Source organism: Pipistrellus kuhlii, unplaced genomic scaffold, assembly GCF_014108245.1.
Source record: "Pipistrellus kuhlii isolate mPipKuh1 unplaced genomic scaffold, mPipKuh1.p scaffold_m20_p_72, whole genome shotgun sequence".
Classification (NCBI taxonomy): domain Eukaryota; kingdom Metazoa; phylum Chordata; class Mammalia; order Chiroptera; family Vespertilionidae; genus Pipistrellus; species Pipistrellus kuhlii.
The window spans coordinates 114872-135000 of record NW_023425576.1 but is presented as its reverse complement, the minus strand read 5'-3'; the positions used below and the strand labels follow the sequence as shown (position 1 = coordinate 135000).

Here is a 20129-nt window from a genome sequence, read left to right as displayed (position 1 = left end):
GCTCTCTGCCAGGGATCTTCATAAAAACCCCGGAGCCATCGAGACACGGGGAGTGGCCCCTGTCATCTGAGCCGGGGAGAGGAGAGAGCCGTCAGGCGAATTCAAAGGACGATCATTCCATTAATTCATTCAAAATTCTGCCGGGGGTGGGGGAAAGGGAGAGGGGGGAGGGGGTCCTGGGAGAGACGCCAGATGTCACGGCCAGGCCCGGTCAGCCAGCGGCCTCCCCAGACAAAGCCTGTGTTGTGGGCTGCCCGGACCCGTGCCAAACAGCGCCTGGAGCGGTGGGGACCGGAGCACGGGGAGGGGGGCGGGCTCAGATCCCCTGGAGACAGGGCTGATCCGTCCTCTGCCATGTCTTCCTCCAGCAGAACAAAAGGGAGGTGATGCGCTGGCGTCCTGGCCACAGCGAGCTGGGAAAGCAGAGCGAGGTGACTCGTTCTCTTCCCCGCGCCCTCCAGGCCAGAGGGACCGGGGATAGGAACACCCCACGTGTCATTGCCTGCCCCACCCCACCCCGGACACCCCTTCTCTGCGGACAGGCAGCCGGGGGCTCTGAGGGTCCCCCCAGGCCGGAGTGCAGCCGGAGCCCGCAGTGCCCTGTTCTCTGCTCATCAGAGGGGCGCCCCATCTCTCTGTGCCTCCCCCACTTATCCGAGCAGCGGCTGGGCCTGCAGAGCCCCTCTCTGGGCCAGGAAGTGCCGGGGTCCGAGAAGTTCCCTCCAGGGGGCGCCAGAGGCTCCCGGGGCAGGGCAGGGGGGTGGCTGGTGTGTGGCACCAGCATGAGTCGTCTGTCCACACGCATAGCCCCGACGCCGCATGAAAACAAGCTTAGCGCTGCCCGGCCAGCGTGGCCCCGTGGTGGAGCGTCGACCTAGGAGCCAGGGGGTCACGGTTCGATTCCCGGTCAGGGCACAGGCCCGGGTTGTGGGCTCGATCCAGCAGGGGCCACACAGGAGGCAGCTGATGGATATTTCTATCCCTCTCTCTTCCTCTCTGTAAAAAAAAAAAAAAAAAAATCAATAAAATATATTTTTCTTAAAAAAAGGAGCCCAGGGCCCGGCCAGTTTGGCTCAGTGGATAGAGCATCAGCCTGCAGACGGAAGGATCCCGGGTTCGATTCCTGGACAGGGCACAGGCCCGAGTTGTGGGCTCCATCCCCAGTGGGGGACTTGCAGGAGGCAGCCGATGCATGATTCTCTCTCATCATTGGTCTCTCTCCCTCTCTCTCTCTCTCTCTCTCTCTCTCTCTCTCTCTCTCTCTCTCTCTCTCTCTCCCTCTTCCTTCCTCTCTGACATCAATTTAAAAAAAATTAAAACTAATGACAAAGTGCTCAGCACCTGCGTGTGGCTTGTGGCTGCCGCCTGGGCAGCCGCTCTGGTCTCCGGCTTCAGGGTGACGGAGGCGGCAGCCTTCGTGTCCCAGGTCCCCCAGCAGGCAGCTCCCAGGAGCTCCCCACGGCCGCCCCTTTCCCCCCCCCCCCCCCCGTCCCTCTCCTCCTCCTCCCCCGGCTCTTGTGGGGAGCAGGGGCCAGGACGGAGCCGTGCCAGCAGCCGCCACGGGCCATCTGGCTGCCCCTGCTGAGGGGGCACCCCTCGGAGTGGCCGCCTAGAAGCTCGCCCATCCCCACACTGCTTCTGGCTGGGAGTGGGGGGGGGGGATGACAGCTGAATTCAATTACTGCGTCCACCGTGCGGCTTCTGAAGACTCAGAGCCGTCGATCAATCCGGGGGCAGAGCAGACACACGCGATCGGGGTGAGCTCATCCGATTAGAAGCCATCAGCCAGATGGTGCTTTCCGACACGCCCACAGGCCCTCCCCCCCGCCCATTGAGGATGCGGGGGCTCAGGTCTCTCTTGGGGGTCAAAGGGTTCAGGGGCTCGGTGCCGAGCCAGGCCCTGGTGTCCCTGACCCTTCGGGTCCATCTCGCTCCCGGGGGGAGCTGGTGCATAGGATGACCTGGGCCGGAGTGCGGTTCCAGAATGTTCCAGAATGTTCCAGAATGTTCCAGCTGGGCTCTCCTTAATTGCCTCCTGGTCTTAAGGTTTCTTTCTTTCCACTTTTCCTTGTTAAGTACAAAACTTGCTTCTTCTTTTCTTTTTTTCTTTTTATTAATGCTTTTATTTATTTATTTTATTTCAGAGAGGAAGTGAGAGGGGGAGAGAGAGAGAGAGAAACATCCATGAGGAGAGAGAATCATGGACCGGCTGCCTCCTGCACGCCCCACGCTGGGGATGGAGCCCGCCACCCAGGCATGTGTCTTGACCGGGAACCGAACCGTGACCTTCTGGTTCCTAGGATGACGCTCAGCCGCTGAGCCACACTGGCCGATTCGTGATTCTCTCTCACCATGGATGTTTCTCTCTCTCTCCCTCTCCCTTCCTGTCTGAAATCAATAATACTGGTATAGCCGAAACCGGTTTGGCTCAGTGGATAGAGCGTCGGCCTGCAGACTGAAAGGTCCCAGGTTCGATTCCGGTCAAGGGCATGTACCTTGGTTGCGGGCACATCCCCAGTGGGGGGGGGGGGGGGGCGGTGCAAGAGGCAGCTGGTCAATGTTTCTCTCTCATCGACGTTTCTAGCTCTCTATCTCTTTCTCCCTTCCTCTCTGTAAAAAAAAAATCAATAAAAAATATATTTAAAAAAATAATAATAATACTGGTATACTAGTACATACATTACATTTTTTATAATTTTTTTAAAGACCACAGAGGCACACAGTAGGGTCCCGAGGGGTCAGCCAGGATCGAGGGCTGAGCTGGGGGGGACAGAGGAGGGCTGGTAGACGCCTGCCCCAGGGCTCAGCGCTGTCCCCAGCCAGCGGCTGCCCTGATGCTGTGGGCCCAGCAGCCCGGCCAAGACAAACACTGGGCGGGAGCTCCCGGGCTGCGAGCCGGCGGGGCGCGCTCTCTGAAATGCGGACTTTGGACGGGGCTTTCCCCGGAGGGAAATGAGCACGGAATCTGGGAACAAAAGCAATGTGCACTGGAGCCGGGCTTTATCAGGGAGCCGGGGGTCCAGGCACAAGGAGCCGCAGAGCCAAGATGCAATGAGAGAGAGAGCTAGAAACATCGATGAGAGAGAAACATCCATCAGCTGCCTCCTGCACACCCCCCACTGGGGATGTGCCCGCCACCAAGGTCCATGCCCTTGACCGGAATCGAACCTGGGACCCTTGAGTCTGCAGGCCGACGCTCTATCCACTGAGCCACACCAGACAGGGCTGGAATTCAGACTTCTTCCTCAAATCTCCAGCAACAAGTGTTCGTGGACACTATTTCATTCGTTTCACAAGGATTTTTTTTTTAAATATATTTTTATTGACTTCCGAAAGGAAGGGAGAGGGAGAGAGAGAGAAACATTCATGATGAGAGAGAATCATGGACCGGCTGCCTCCTGCACGCCCCCTACTGAGGATGGAGCCCAAACCCAAGCCTGTGCCCTGACCGGGAATTGAACCCTGATCTCCTGGTTCCTAGATCGATGCTCAACCACGGAGCTGCGCTGGAGTCTGCTTCCTGCCTCCTGCCAGGAGGGAGGGGAGAGGGACGGGATGGCCAGGACCCAGGTGGTCAGGCCGGAGGCACTCAGATGTGGCAGGAAAGGGGGGGTCCTCCCCACATGCCAGGCAGGGCTGCCCTCCGCACAGGATGCAGGGCGGAAAGCCATGGAGGGATGGAGGCCAGGGGTGCTGGCTTCCTGGAAAGGCTCGTACCCTCTCATTTCCTGGAGATTTCTAAGAAACGGGAAGGTCTGTGGTGCTTAGAAGGTGCGGGGACAAGACTTCCTGAAGACGGAGGAGGCAGGACCCAGTACCGTTTCTCCAGAACTATTATCATCCTGGCGTGGAGGGCAGGAGTTTTCCCAACATATTAGGAGTTCCCTGTCTGATGAGCGTGGCTCAGGGGTGGAGCATCCACCTACGAACCAGGAGGTCAGGGTTCGATTCCCGGTCTGGGCACAATCCCTGGTTGTGGGGGTTCCATCCCCAGTGTGGGGCGTGCAGGAGGCAGCCGGTCCGTGATTCTCTCTCTCCATGGATGTTTCCATCTCTCTCTTTCTCTCCCTTCCCCTCTGAAGTCAATACGTTGAAAGAAAGAAAGAAAGAAAGAAAGAAGGAAGGAAGGAAGGAAGGAAGGAAGGAAGGAAGGAAGGAAGGAAGGAAGGAAGGAAGGGAGAAAGAAAGGAAGGAAGGAAGGAAGGAAGAGAGAGAACCCTAACTGCTTTGGCCTCAGTGGATAGAGCGTCGGCCTGCAGACTGAAGGGTCCCAGGTTCGATTCCGGTCAAGGGCATGGACCTTGGTTGCGGGCACATCCCCAGTAGGGGGTGTGCAGGAGGCAGCTGATCAATGAATCTCTCTCATCGATGTTTCTGACTCTATCCCTCTCTCTCCCTCTCTGTAAAAAATCAATGAAATATATATATTTTTAAATAAAATAACAGGGTTCTTCAAAAACACTGAACACAGAAACCTGATCCGGAGGGCAGCTGGGGTGGGGAGAGGCAGCAGAGGGGGTACGGGAGGCCTGGGTGTCAAAGGGATGGAGGGGGAGGACAGAAGGAAGAGGCCACGTGACCAGCCTCAGCCGGAGGCCATTGAGTCTGGAGGGGAAGAACGTTGAGGGGCGGCACCTGGGGGCTCCCAGCAGGCACTGCCCGCCGGCAGGTGCGCAGGGTTCCCACGCCCAGAGGAAGGGATCGGGCACTGTGTGCACCCCACCCTGGCGGTGGCGTGTATGGTCAAGGTCAAGGTTATGGTCAAGGTCAAGGTCAAGGTGCTGGGAGCCGGAAGCCAGGTAGGTGCTGGGAGGGGTGGGGGCCCAGGAGCTGGCTTTGGGGAAACCAGGCATAGACCCAATAACACCCCTCTGCTGTGCACACGGGCCTCCCCCCCCCCCAGGCGGGCTGGAAGGTTCTGGGCTGCCTCCGCCCCACAAGTCTTAGCAGCCGGGCGGGCCACAGCCCCCTGTCATTACAGGCCCCTGGACGTGTGGGTGGATGGCTGGAGAAGCCAGGTCCGCGGGGCCCTGCCTAGACCCGCGGTCGGCAAACCGCGGCGCGCGAGCCACAGGCGGCTCTCGGGCCCCCGGAGGGCGGCTCTTCCACAGAACACCACGGCCCGGGCGCGTCTGTGTGGAAGACGTGGCGTTCGAAGACGTTTACGTTTAAAAAATGTGGCTCTCCAGAGACATGTCCGTCGCTGTGCTGCTGACACTTGGCTCTGTGGATGAATGAGCTTGCCGACCCCTGCACTGATCGGTTGCCTCCTGTATGGGCCCCCACTGGGCACCCAAATTCAAGCCACCCTCCCCTGCAAGGGGTTTTGACTTTGATTTTGGGGTTCCCCAGCCAACCCCAATGCAATGACCTGGGGCGAGGGATTTCACCTGAACCTCGGTTTCCCCGCCTGTACACAGCGCTGCGAGGACCGGACAGGGTATCCCCCGTGACGTGCGTGGCACCTGCTTCCTCCGTGGGACGCCTTCCGCCCCAGGAACCCACCGTCGTGACTATTACTGCTCACCAATAGCAATGCCCATCCTTCACCCCGGGGCCGCGAGGCAGAGAGAGATCTGGAGACAATAAACGCTCAGGGCAGCCGTCATCCGTAGATCCAGAGGGGGGATCGGGCCTGAACCCGGGTTTCTAAATGTCCACCCTCTCCTGGCCACTAAAAAAAACAGCCACATGTAGTGTGGCTCGGCGGCGTTTAGTGTCAACCTAGGAACCAGGAGGTCCCGGTTCGATTCCCGCTCAGGGCACAGGCCCGGGTTGCAGACTCCATCCCCAGGGTGGGGCGTGCAGGAGGCAGCCGGTCCATGATTCTCTCTCCTCATGGATGTTTCTCTTTCTCTCACCCCCTCCCTCTCTGAAATCAATAAAAATATATTGGGTCCCAGGTTCGATTCCGGTCAAGGGCACACGCCCGGGTTGCTGGCTGGATCCCCAGTAGGGGGAGTGCAAGGAGGCAGCCAATCCATGATTCTCTCTCATCCTTAATGTTTCTCTCTCTCTCTCTCTCTCTCTCTCTCTCTCTCTCTCTCTCTCTCTCTCTCTCTCTCTCCTCCCCCACCCCAAGTCACTTGCTCTCTGAAATCAATAGAAACATTTTTCCAAAAAGAAAAAGTCACGTGCTTGCCGGGACCGGTTTGGCTCAGTGGATAGAGCATCGGCCTGGGGACTGAAAGGTCCCGGGTTCGATTCCGGTCAAGGGCATGTACCTTGGTTGCGGGCGCATCCCCAGTAGGAGGTGTGCAAGAGGCAGCTGATCGATGTTTCTCTCTCATCGATGTTTCTAACTCTCTATCCCTCTCTCTTTCTCTCTGTGAAAAATCAATAAAATATATTTAAAAATAAAGAAAAAGTCACGTGCTAAAGATTTCTAAAGGGATTTCCTCTCCCTCCTGCAGACCCAGCTTGGAGGGGGAGAGGCCGAGGGGGTGGGGAGACCGGGCCAGTTCCTTGCTCAGCTGTCTGTTCTCCTCCGTTTCCTGCAAACTTTGCAAAACCCACCCCAGGGAGCATCAGCCAGGCAGTGCCTCGCACAGCTCATGAGCTCTGATCGGAGAAAGTGCACCTCCCCCTGAGAAGAAGGCAGGCTTGGGAAATAAGACTCAGAGACAGAGCGGGGTGAGGAGTGTGAAAATGGGGCGCGGGGGAGACCACACCTTCTCCTGGGCCCTCCCAGGACCACCCACCCTCCATGCTGCACGCCCAGTGCTTGCTGGGAGTGTGTCTTTTTTTTTTTTTTTAATATATTTTATTGATTTTTCACAGAAAGGGAGAGGAATAGAGAGCTAGAAACATCGATGAGAGAGAATCATTGATCAGCTGCCTCCTGCACACCCCCCACTGGGGATGTGCCCACAACTAAGGTACATGCCCTTGACCGGAATCGAACCTGGGACCCTTCAGTCCGCAGGCCGACGCTCTATCCACTAAGCCAAACCAGTCAGGGCATGTTCATTGCTTTTAGAGAGCGAGGAAGAGAGGGAGAGAGAGAGAGAGAGAGCGAGAGAGAAAGAGAGAGAGAGAGAGAGAGAGAGAGAAAGAGAGAGAGAGAGAGAGAGAGAGAGAGAGAGAGAGAGAGAGAGAGAGAGAGAGAGAGAGAGGTTAGTTACCTCCATCTGCTCGCTGACTCGGGGTCAAACCCACAACCTAGGAATGTGCCCTGACCAGGCATTGAACCCCCAACCTTTTGGTGTACAGAACAGCCCCCCAGCCCCGCTGGTCTCCCCGTCCCCATGCCCCCCCGCCCCCACGTTCATGGACATCTGGAAAGCCCGACTCTTCACGTTTCTGGGGGCTGTTCCGTGAAAGGAACCAGGAGCTGGGGCGGACAGCGGGCCGGCCGGGGGAGCGGCGTGCGGCTGTAACAGCCAAACCCGGCGGAGCCTGCGGTGTCTGAAGCCGCAGACGTGGGTCCCATCTGCTGCCGGCCTCCTCCGTGTGTTGCGACTCGAGAGAGAAGACGTCGCTCGAAGGGGCGGGAAACGTTATTTTGGGGCTTTTTTTTTAGATCCGTGACTTCAGTCCATGGTATTTCGGGCGAGCGGGGAGGGGCTGACGACGCCAGTTCGGCTTGTAAACCCGATGTGGGAGGAGCGGGCCCACAGGTGGGAGGACAGGGTCCCTGGGCTCAGAGAGGAAGGAGGAGGGAGAGGAGGCAGGGAGGACGTCAGCGGGAAATGGGGAGCACTTTCTTACCTGAAGCACCCGGGTAGGCAAAGGGGCGTAAACACAGGCTCTCTTCACACTGAGCAGGTCAGACAGACCGATGGCAAAGTCCCGCCAGAGCTCGTTCTAATCAATGTCATCCTTTTCTCTCTCTCTCTCTCTTTTTTAAAATATATTTTTATTGATGTCAGAGAGGAAGAGGAAGGGAGAGAGAGAAATATCAATGATGAGAGAGAATCATCAACCAGCTGCCTCCTGCACGCCGCCCACTGGGGATGTGCCCGCAACCAAGGTCCATGCCCTTGACTGGAATCGAACCTGGGGCCCTTCCAGTCCGCAGGCCGACGCCCTATCCACTGAGCCACACCGGGGAGGGCTAGGTCTCTTTCTTATGCTCCGTTTTCCAGCCACCACCACACCTGTCTCTTCCCCCCACCACCATCACCACCCTGATTCTAACTCAGGCAAGGGAGGGAGCTGGCACAGAGAGAGCCCCCTGTGGATGGCGGAGGCAGGGGGCCAGGGAGTCGGACATGCTGGCAGCGGAGGCCTCTATGCAGACAGAGACAAGGAGCCTCCCATTCCCTGGAAGGCGGGTGACACGCTCACCTCCTGCGGGGAGCCCTCTGTGAGCACCCACGTCCCACCCCCGTCCCCCCACCCTCGCCCCATCCCTGTCCTGGAACCAGAGACGCTAAGCCTCCCGGACCTGCCGGGACCTGCCCGGGCTCGTGGCAAAAGCGGAAACGCCACGGGAACACCTGGCTCCCGGCCTCCCCGCCTCCACCCGGCTCCGGGCTGTCCAGCTCCTTCTAGCAGGTTCCGTACAGAACGTGCTGACCTCCCGCGGGCAGCGGGCCGGAGGCAGCAGGTGACCGCAGCGCCAGCCCAGACGCTCCCCGTCCATCCCATCCTCCAGCCACGGCGTCCGGCCACGCCCTCGCTCCGCCACGGCCACGGCCACAGCCACAGCCCGCGCCCCCACGGAGATCAAACCCAGCACACATGTCGGTGGGGTCCCCTGCCAGCCAGGCACACGCAGCCTCTCCCATCATGGAAAAAGCCAGGCAGGATAACAATAGCGCATTGATCGCGGTTACGGAACCGGCGGGACCTGCCCGGCCAGAGTCCTCTGGTCACAGGGCCCCAGGGGAGAGCCACCTGCTGCCCGGCCCACGTGGCTCCGTGGCTGAGCGTCCACCCAGGAACCAGGAGGTCACAGTTCCATTCCCGGTCAGGGCACAGGCCCTGGTGGTGGGCTCAGTGTTTTGGGTTTTGTTTTGTTTTTTAATATATTTTTTTGATCTCAGAGAAGAAAGGAGAAGGAGAGAGAGAGAGAGAGAGAGAGAGAGAGAGAGAGAGAGAGAGAGAGAGAGAGAGAGAGAGAGAAACATCAAAGATGAGAGAGATTCACGGATCGGCTGCCTCCTGTACACCCCACCCTGGGGATGGAGCCTGCAACCCGGGCCTGTGCCCTGACCGGGAATCGAACCCTGACCTCCTGGTTCCTAGGTGGACGCTCAACCACTGAGCCATCTCAGCTGGGCTCACTGTTTTGTGTGGGGTTTTTTTTTTTTAAATATATTTTATTGATATTTTACATAGAGAAAGGGAAAAGGATAGAGAGAAACATCGATGAGAGAGAAACATCAGTCAGCTGCCTCCTGCACACTCCCTACTGGGGACGTGCCCGCAACCAAAGTACATGCCCTTGACCAGAATCGAACCCGGGACTTTTTGTGGAAGAGCCACACTCAAGGGGCCAAAGAGCTGCAGGTGGCTCTCCAGCCGCGGTTTGCCGACCACGGGTCTAGCCATTGAGCCGCACCGGCTGGGGCCTCAATAAAGCCTTTAGGTGGTGCAATACCTCGAGGACGTTCCTTTTCAGCCAACACCCGGGCAGGGAAGGTAACGTGAACACGGGGGAGGGGCCAGGGAACAACACAGATCAAATCAAAGTGAAGTGGGGGGTGGGGAGGGAGAGGGGAGGGAGAGGGGGCCCCCCCACTGCCCGAGAGGCCGACCAGAGGGGCAAGCAGACCCTGACGGGCCTCCAGACAAAGGACGCTCTGTGGCCGGCCGCCGGACAGACAAGGAGCCCTTGACCGGAATCAAACCCGGGACCCATCCGTCCGCAGGCCGACGCGCTATCCACTGAGCCACACCGGTTTCAGCGAGAGCCACATGTTTTAAACGTAAACTCTATAGGGAGGTACATTGTGATGAACTTAATCAGGCGACTCCTCAGCTGGCCTTTGCTAAACACTCAAGGGGCCACTGAGCTGGGCCACAAACTCCCAGGGGCAGAGCGGCCATCTGCCTGGCGGCCTTTTGTTCCAGGGCCCCAGGCGGGCGGGCAGGCCCTGACTCCTCGGGAGGGGGGCACAGATGGCGGTCCCCCACCTCCGATCCCCCTCACCAGGCATTATCTCAGCAGCCACAGGCCCTGGGGAAATCGACCCCCCTGACCCCCGTGCCAGGCCGTCCTGCCTCGGACTTCCAACGGGGCGGCTGGAAGTCCCATTGTTATTCCGGGGCTTCGGCCTGCAGCTCTCCCGGCTCTTATCTAAGCAGCACACAAACCCACTTATTCAGCCGTGTTTACACAGCCCCTCCCTCCACCCCAGCTGCTCCCCGGCCCAGCTCTGGTTTCACTTAGTGTCCCAGTACCAGACCCCCCCCACCCCACCCCCGGGGGTGCTGGGTGCGTGCCTCTGGCCGGATTGGGAGGGGAGGGAGGCCCCGCAGAGCACTCCCCGCTCCAGCTCCGGGGCCTGGGCCCTCTCTCAGCCGCTCCCTTTGTGTGCGACCTCACGTGGGGCCATGTGTTGCAGCAGCCCCGTTGTCAGAGCACAGCATGCTGACCCCTGACAGCCACCACCCACGCTCGCCGTGGGCGGAGAAGCCGTGACCCACGGGGACTGGCATTAGCCCAGCAGGCACCACGCTGAGCTCTTGAACCCTGACCGCGGCCCTGACATGCTGGGGTCCTTGCGCTCCCCCTGGGACACCCCCCCCTAAAGTCTCTGCCCCAAACCCTTATGTGGAGCCTGAGGCTCGGACCTCGTCCGGGAGGGGCGGCGGGCATCCTCTCCAATCCCAGGTCAGCACCGCGCAACCGTCTCCCCACCCTCCCCCTCCCCACACGCCCCCAAGACCTCACTTTACAGAGTTGGGTGGGTCTTGGAAACCTGCCTTTTTTTAAGGCTCTGGTTCTGAGAGATTTTAAGAAAAAAAAGAACAAGCCGGAACTGGTGTGGCTCAGTGGATAGAGCGCCGGCCTGCGCACGGAAGAACACCCCTGCCGGCTGCCTCCAGAGAAAGGGGCAGGAGAGAGCGAGGGCCGGGGTACCAGCACCTTGAAGGACAGGGGACGGGGCTTAGGGCACTCAGCACACGCTGATGGGTGATTGGGGACCCAGGGACTTAGGAGTCGGGGGGCTTAGGGTATTCGGCAGGTGCTGATTCAGGGCTCAGGAATGTCCGGCCGCAGGTGGGGTTTACGTCCGTCCCTGAGAGAGAATCACAGATCGGCTGCCTCCTGCACGCTCCCCAGTGGGGATGGAGCCCGCCACCCGGGCCTGTGCCCTGACCGGGAATCGAACCCTGACCTCCTGGTTCTACTAGGGCGATGCTCTCACCACTGAGCCACACCGGCCGGACCAACTTAGCTTGCTTTAACCCAGGCACTTTCCTGCCAGGGGGGCGGGGCGGGGGGGACTTCCAGAAGTGAGCCAGCATTGCATCCCGCAGCCCCCCCAAGCTCCACTCCCGATCTCAGGAGAAACGTTCTGGGCTCAGCCTGCAGCCGCAGACTCTGGGGTTCCCGCCCACACCTCTGAGAAAGGCTTCCTGCAGCCGCCCCCGCCCCACCTGCTCCCTCTCCCTCGCTCTCCTTCTCCCTCTCTCTCCTCCCTCCCACCGCGGCTGTTTTTCTCATCTTTCCACTTCGGGGCATTTGGATTTGCTCCTGAGAAATGCTTGGCCTGGCCTTGGGGTGAACCGTAGAGAGGGGAGGGTCCGAGGACTCAGAAGGAGTAGCACGCTCTATTCTGTTTGGTGTTTTGTTTTTTGTGTGTTTTTAATATATATTTTTATTGCTTTCAGAGAGGTAGGGAGAGGAGAGAGAGAGAGAGAGAGAGAGAGAGAGAGAGAGAGAGAGAGAGAGAGAGAGAGAGAATGAATGATGGATCGGCTGCCTCCTGCACACCCCACACGGGGGATGGAGCCCGCCACCCGGGCGTGTGCCCTGACCGGGAATCGAACCCTGACCTCCTGGTTCCCAGGGTGACGTTCAACCGCTGAGCCCCGCCAGCAGGCTCGGGAAACATTTCTCGAACACCCGGCAAGGGTCGCCGACTGGGGTGGAGCGCTCAGAGCTGTCTCCTTCTCCTGCAGAAACTCGGCATCGCCGAAACCAGTGTGGCTCAGTGGATAGCGCGTCGGCCTGCGGACTGAAGGGTCCCGGGGTCGATTCCGGTCAAGGGCATGGACCTTGGTTGCAGGCACATCCCCAGTGGGGGGCGTGCAGGAGGCAGCTGATCGGTATTTCTTTCTCATCGATGTTTCTCACTCTCTATCCCGCTCCCCTCCTCTCTGTAAAAAAATCAATTATATATATGCTGGGACCGGTTTGGCTCAATGGATAGAGCGTCGGCTTGGGGACTGAAAGGTCCCAGGTTCGATTCCGGTCAAGGGCATGTACCTTGGTTGCGGGCACATCCCCAGTAGGGGGTGTGCAAGAGGCAGCTGATCGATGACTCTCTCTCATCGATGTTTCTAACTCTCTATCTCTCTCCCTTCCTCTCTGTATAAAATCAATAAAATATATTTATTAAAAAATCAATTATATATGTATATATAATTGATTTTTTTTTAAGCATGCTGGGCCCTAGCTGGTTTAGCTCAGTGGGTGGATAGAGCATTGGCCTTCGGACTCAAGGGTCCTGGGTTCGATTTTGGTCAAGGGCATGGACCTTGGTTGTGGGCACATCCCCAGTTGGGGGTGTGCAGGGGGCAGCTGATAGATGTTTCTCTCTCGTTGATGTTTCTGACTCTATCCCTCTCCCTTCCTCTCTGTAAAAAATCAATATATATATATATATATACACACACACACACACACACACACACATATATATATATATATATATATATATTTTTTTTTTTTTTTTTTTAAAGCCTTCTGACAGGCTGGTCTGGCTGCAGCTCGGATGGACGTTTTCTGGTTTCCATCTTCCCAGGGGAGAGGTCCCTGGGGCCCCGCCTTTTCTTGGGAATATTCGAAAAGAAAAGAGACGCACGTGTCAGCCTCACACCCGGCCTGGGCCTCGGAATCAGCCCCCGGGCGCCCCCTGCCGGCCGCTCGGAGAGCAGGTTCCACCGGGCTGGCCACATGGCCGGGGACAAGGACGCTCCCTCCCCCAGAGGCACAAGGCAGCGGCCATGCCGGCCGGTTCTGCTCTCCGAGCCTGTCCTTCCGGAGACACGAGCTGGACTCCGGGCGCAGCCCTGAGAGCGGGTCCCCAACGTGCAGCCGACAGGAGAGAAACCGGTGTGGCTCAGTGGATTGAGCGCCGGCCTGCCGACTGAAGGGTCCCAGGTTCGATTCCGGTCAAGGGCATGGACCTTGGTTGCAGGCACATCCCCAGTGGGGGGCGGGGAGGTGCAGGAGGCAGCTGATGGATATTTCTAACTCTCTATTCCTCTCCCTTCCTCTCTGTAAAAAATTGATAGACTATATTAAAGAGAGAGAGAGAGAGAGGAGAGAGAAGAGAGAGATCAGATCCTTGACGAACAACAGAAACAAAAATAAAAACCACACACAGCCCTCTCGCTGGCTGGTTTGGCTCCGTGGATAGAGCGTCGGTCTGCAGACTGAAGGGTCCCGGGTTCAATTCGGGTCAAGGGCACAGGCCCAGGTTGCAGGCTCTATCCCCAATGCGGGGCATGCAGGAGGCAGCTGATCCGTGATTGCCTCTCACCATGGGTGCTTCTCTCGCTCTGTCCCTCTCCCATCCTCTCTGACATCGGTAAAAATATATTTAAAGACATAAAAGCCACACACAGACACAGAGGAGAGGGTGACCGAGACAATCATTGAGCCCTTATGCTTCGGAGGATTTGACCTTGAGTCAATCGTTCTGTCTCCACAGCAGCCAGGAGGTGGGAGAGGGAGGGAGGGGAGGCGCTGTGAGCGAACGCCCCGTGGGAGACAGAGCATGTGTGTAGGGAGCAAACCCTTGCGTCCTGCTCTGTGTGAGTGCCATGACAGCGTTCCCAGAAGGACTGCCCACTGCTCCTTCCTGGTTCCCATCCCCCAGGTCATCAGAAAGGAACGGACAGCCCTGGCTGGTGTGGCTCGGTGGTGAGAGCACCAGCCTGCGGACTGAAGGGTCGTGGGTTCGATTGTCCGTCAAAGGCACACACCTGGGTTGCAAGTTCTGTCCCCAGCCCCGGTCTGGGCACATATGGGAGGCAACCCATCGATGTTTCTCTCTCTCTCTTTCTCTCTCTTCCCCTTCCTCCTTTCCTCTCTAAAAAAATCAAAGGGAAAATATCCTCCAGTGAAGATTAAAACACACACACACACACACACACGCAAAAAATACAATAAAGAAGCAACAACGAATGAACAAACAATAAAGCACTCGCACATGGGGCAGTTCAGGAAGGTAGGTGGTAGGTGCCCGTCACAGGAGAGAGGAAGTCCCGCCCACCACCACCCCTCCCAGAGGAAACCTATCTGCCCCTCCCCTCCCAGACCTCCCCTCCCCGGAGCTTAGAGCCCCAGAAACAAGAGGGTCACTGAGGGACTTCAATCGGGTAAGTTCCCTCTCGAGGTTCCTTCCTTCCTTTCTTTCTTTCTAAATATATATATATATATATTTTAATATATTTTTTATTGATTTTTTTTTCTTTACAGAGAGGAAGAGAGAGGGATAGAGAGCTAGAAACATCAATGAGAGAGAATCATCGATCAGCTGCCCCCTGCACACCCCCTACTGGGGATGTGCCCGCAACCAAGGTCCATGCCCTTGACCGGAATCGAACCTGGGACCCTTCCGTCCGCAGGACAACACTCTATCCGCTGAGCCACACCGGTTTCGGCTTAAATATATTTTTGTTAATTTCAGAGAGGGAGAGAGAGAAGCATCCATGATGAGAGAGAATCATGGATCGCATGCCCCTCACTGGGGATGGAGCCCACAACCTGGGCCTGTGCCCTGGTGGGAACTGAACCTGTGACTTCCTGGTTCGCAGGTCGACGCTCGACCACGGAGCCACACCGGCCGGGCTGCAGGGATCCCTTTGAAACCTCGACACGGAAAACATCCGGGGATGCTGCCGGGGCCTGAGCCCGCTCACCTGCCTCCAGGTGAGGGCGGCCCGGCTGACCTTCTGGAGGAGGCCCCGGGGTTACGCAAGGGAAGAGCTGAGCTCCTGGCAGGCAGCGCCCGGGCCCGGCTGTGCCAGGGACATTCTGTTTACCCCGCGCGAGGAGGGCAGGAGGGAGGAACAGGCCATTCTTGTCCCCCAGTGAGAGGGCTCCATTGTGTCCGCCCGGAGCGACGGCATCGGTTTCACTCAGGACGCCGCCAGCGCCACCAGCGCCAGCGCCAGATCCCGCCAAGCCCGGGCCGTGAACCCCAGCCCCGAGCCCCACGCCACCCCCAGCCCCTGCCGCCCTCGGTTCTCCGCTCAGCCCATCAGCCGAGCCACCACTTCCTTCTTCACTGTCTTCGAAGCTCCCTTGATTGAAAAAAGAAAAAAAGACAGGAATTCCCCCAGAATGACTGATGCTGTGACTCACTCTTTTTTTAAAAAAAATTACTTAATCTGTAAATCTTTTTTTTTTTAATATATTTTATTGATTTTTCACAGAGAGGAAAGGAGAGGGGTAGAGAACTAGAAACATTGATGGGAGAGAAACATCGACCAGCTGCCTCCTGCACACACACCCCCCCTCCACACCAGGGATGTGCCCGCAACCAAGGTCCATGCCTTTGACCGGAATCGAACCCGGGACCCTTCCGTCCGCAGGCCGATGCTCTATCCACTGAGCCACACCGGTTTCGGCGTGACTCACTCTTACCAGGGACTATGGCCGCGTTCCCAAGCAAACACCTGCTACTGCCAACAGAACACATGTTAGCTCACGGACATCTAAATTCCACTCTAAGCAAATCCCACCAGGCTATTTCACTTGTTAATTCTCGCCCAAGGATATTTTTCCGTTGATTTTTTTTTAGGGGGAGTGGAAGGGAGAGAGGGAGAGTCTGAGAGAAACATCGATGGGAGAGAGACACATCGCTTAGTTGCCTCCTGCACGCTGTGCCCCAACCAGGCCCCGAACCGGGGAGGAGCCTGAAACCAAGGTATGTGCTCTTGACCGGAATCAAGCCAGGGACCCTTCGGTCCACAGGCCGACGCTCTATCCACTGAGCCACCCCAGCCGGGGCCTCACCCAACCTGTGGATCTCGCTGTGCTAGAGGAATTGTCCGGCTGCCCAAGGCAGCCAAGCACCCTGTAGGTGCTGGGTCAAACCTTGGAAGTCTCTGGACACCCGCAGGAAAAAAGGAGAATAAAACTCACAGCACACCAGGAAGGCCTGTTCTCGCTGAGGCCCCACAGCTGTTTCTCACAGCTCCCTCTCCCTATGCCCGTGGTCGGCAAACTCCTTAGTCCACAGAGCCAAATATCAACAGGACAACATGTCTCTGGAGAGCCACATTTTTTTTTTAAACGTAAACCATCTAGGTAGGTACATGGTTATGAACTTAATGAGGGGACTCCTAAGCTGGCCTTTGCTAAACATGCAAGGGGCCAAAGAGCCGCCTGTGGCTCGTGAGCCGCGGTTTGCCGACCGCTGCCCTGTGCTAATTATCTGGAGTCAAGAGCACAAAAAAGCTAAGCAGCTGGAGGCAGACACTGGGCCGGAGATGAAAACCAGTGTGGCTGGAAACCCGAGAGAGGCTTTCGGGAGCAAAGTGACAAGGAAGCGGGGGACAGCGGTGGCCTCTGAGCTCGGAGTGCACCCACGCGGGCGGGAGGGGGGAGGGTGGGGTGAGCCGGGCACTGACCAGGCAGCCGCTGAGCATTGGTGATGCTCCCATCGTGCTGGAGATCAGATGTGGTCTCGGAGTTTATCTAGGCTCTCCTAGAAAAGGAGGTCCAGCCCTAGCCAGTGTGGCTCAGTGGATAGAGCGTCGGCCTGCAGACTGAGGGGTCCCGGGTTCGATTCCGGTCAAGGGCACGGACCTTGGTTGTGGGCACATCCCCAGTAGGAGGTGTGCAGGAGCAGCTGGTCAATGATTCTCTCTCATCGATGTTTCTAGCTCTCTATCCCTCTCCTTTCCTCTCTTTAAAAAAATCAATAAAATATATTAAAAAAAAAAAAAAAAGAAGAGCCGAAACCAGTTTAGCTCAGTGGATAGAGCGTCAGCCTGTGGACTGGGGGGTCCCAGGTTCGATTCAGGTCAAGGGCATGTACCAGGGTTGTGGGCACATCTCCAGTGGGAGGTGTGCAAGAGGCAGCTGATCGATGATTCTCTCCCATCGATGTTTCTAACTCTCTATCCCTCTCCCTTCCTCTCTGTAAAAAAACCAATAAAATATATTTTTTTAAAAGAAAAAGAAGAAGTCCACCCTTATATATAGATCTTTTTATTTCTTTATTATTTTTATTGATTTTAGAGAAAGGAAGGAAAAAGGAGAGAGAAGGGGGGAAATATCCATGATGAGAGAATCGTGGATGGGCTGCCTCCTGCATGCCCCCCTCCATCCTCACCAGACCCTCCCCTCCACCCCCCACCCCCACCGCAGGGATGGAGCCGGCACCCGGGCATGTGCCCTGACCTCCTGGTTCACAGGTCGATGCTCAACCACTGAGCCACCGGACAAGACCTCATTTTCAAACAAGTCACATTCGCAGGCACCAGGGGCTGGCACTTCACCCTATCTTTTTTGGGGGGCGGAGGGCACAGATGAACCCTCAACACTTCTCAGAAATCTCGGCACCGGGCCTGGCATGGGGACGGGTGGGCCTGAGTGTGCAGGCCCCTCTGCTTCGCTGCAAAGTGCAGCCTTGGCCACGAGAGGCCTGGAAAGTACATCCAAGTCCCCACCAGGGGGCACCCCGTGACCGGAGAGTGGCAACGGGACCAGTGGTTTTATGCAATTCCCTCGTCAATCTCTTCCGAAGCTCGCTTTCCTTCAGGAGGATCAGAAAATGCGATAGCCCAGAGAGATTGGAGGGTTTTCTGATTTCCCATTCAGAGAGGTCCGAGCAGCCTTAAAACTCATTTTTCCGCTTATGGAGCCAAAGGGTGGGAGTCGACCTGTGCAGGTAGATTATTGGGGGGGCGGGGGGGGGGGCCCTCAGCATCCTTACAGGAAGACCCAGTGTTGTGAAGCCAAAGAGCCACTGGATCCACGATTTAAATGAGATCACACACCAAAAATTAAGTTGAGCCCGGGATGGGAGTCTCCCACACAAAAAATATGGACAGCTTAAAATTCCATAGTCTATTTCTTTCTTTTTATTATTGGCTGGAGGCCCGGTGCATGAAATTCGTGCATGAGTAGGGCTGATCTGTGGGGTGACCAGCAGGGCGATGGGGGGGATCCCCCTCCCCCTCCCCCCCACCAGCACCCATCTTGGCTGCCCTGGGGCCTATGGGCTGGAGGCAGTTCCTGCATTGAGCGTCTGCCCCCTGGTGGTCAGTGCCCATCATGGCAACCGGTCGTTCTGTCGTTTGGTCGATTTGCATATTAGGCTTGTATTATATAGGATTTCAGACAGGGAGGGAGAGGTGTGTGTATGTGGTGGTGGTAGTGGGGGACCCAAATTAGTGATGGGGAAGAGAGGGATATCTGTTTTTTTGGGTTTTTTTGGTGGGGTTTTGTGTGTGTGTGTGTGTGTGTGTGTGTGTTGTTGTTGTTGTTGTTTAACCCTGACTGGTGTGGTGCAGCAGATAGTGCGTTGGCCTGCGGACTGAAGGGTCCCAGGTTCGATTCCAGTCAAGGGCATGGACCTTGATTGCGGGCACATCTCCAGTAGGAGGTGTGCAGGATGCAGCTGGTCGGTGTTTCTAACTCTCATCGATGTTTCTAACTCTCTCTCCTTCTCCCTTCCTCTCTAAAAAAATCAATAAAATATACTTTTTTAAAAAAAGAAAATAAAAGAAAGAAAACCTGTATGACCAGAGCCAGGAGAGTAAAGGGGGGAGTAGTGGAAGAGAGAGAAGTCAGAGGGAGGCAGACCATGAGGATCTTACAAGGGAGATGAGGCATCTTGAGCAGAGTCTCATGATGGGACTTACATCACACACACACACACACACACACACACTCACACATCTCCCACACAGACTGCTGGAAGAGAGAAATGTCCTTTTTGTTGTTCTGTGTTTACATGGCAATGGGATCCCTCCAGCAGCAGCTGGGGAATGTGGGTGTCGGGTTTTTCTCTTATTCGTATGGGGAAGCTAGGGTCCAGGTGGAGGAGAGAAGCCACTGTTTATAGAAGCCTGGGCAAGAGAGGCATGCCAGCTGAAACCGGTTTGGCTCAGTGGATAGAGCGTCAGCCTGTAGACTGAAGGGTCCCGGGTTCAATTCCGGTCAAGGGCTTGTACCTTGGTTGCAGGCGCCATCCCAGTGGGGAGGGTGCAGGAGGCAGCTGGCTGATGTTTCTAACTCTCTCTCCCCCTTTCTCTCTGTAAAAAAAATCAATAAAATGTATTTAGAGAGAGAGAGAGAGAGAGAGGAATTCCACACAAATCAGTTTCCAATGGTATTTAGATGCACAGACCGTGCTGTGGGATAGTGTCAGCAGGCAGCAGCTCGCTCTGAGCTGAGAGGACTGAGCTGGGGGGAGGGGAGAGAGGGGGGGGCACCAATATTTCCTTTTCTAGTTGACACATTTGGCTCTTGTATTTGCACACTAAATGATTTCTTTGGGTGGCTTTTCCAAGACAAACAGCCCTTCCCAGAGGCCTGTACCGTCTTTGTTTTCCCGGGAGGGAAAAGCGCTCCCTGCTCTGAAGCAGCAGCTGCATTTTCCTTTCCGTCACCCTGTCCAGGTTCCCGAGATCTCGGGGTCCGGTTTCGGTCAGTGACCCCAGCGAGGGATCGCTGTAACCCAGGGAGGCCTTTGGAATCCGAAGATGTTTCTGGAAGAAGGAAGGAAGAAAAGCCTAGGTCTAAAGAACGGGGTCGCGGTCTCTTTCTTCTGAAATCGTTTTCGCCAGAATGGGTCTGCCTGGCTCCGGAGCGTATGCCAAACCAAAGGTGCAGGAAGCCAAACAAGAAAGCGACAGACTGCCCTAGCTGGTTTGTCTCCGTGGATAGAGCCTCGGCCTGCGGACTGAGGAGTCCCGGGTTCGATTCCGGTCAAGGGCATGTACCTTGGCTGCGGGCACATCCCCAGTAGGGAGGCTGTGCAGGA

At 56.8% G+C, this 20129-nt stretch overlaps 1 long non-coding RNA gene across 1 annotated transcript in view; it reads right to left on the bottom strand.

The window, feature by feature from the left end:
* Positions 1–5247, bottom strand: part of LOC123651716 — a 19780-nt gene extending 14533 nt beyond the window's left edge. Inside the window, exon 1 of the long non-coding RNA XR_006740582.1 lies at positions 5041–5247. This is a non-coding gene — a long non-coding RNA (uncharacterized LOC123651716). The remainder of the gene's footprint in view (positions 1–5040) is intronic.
* Between the last annotated feature and the right edge of the window lie 14882 nt (positions 5248–20129).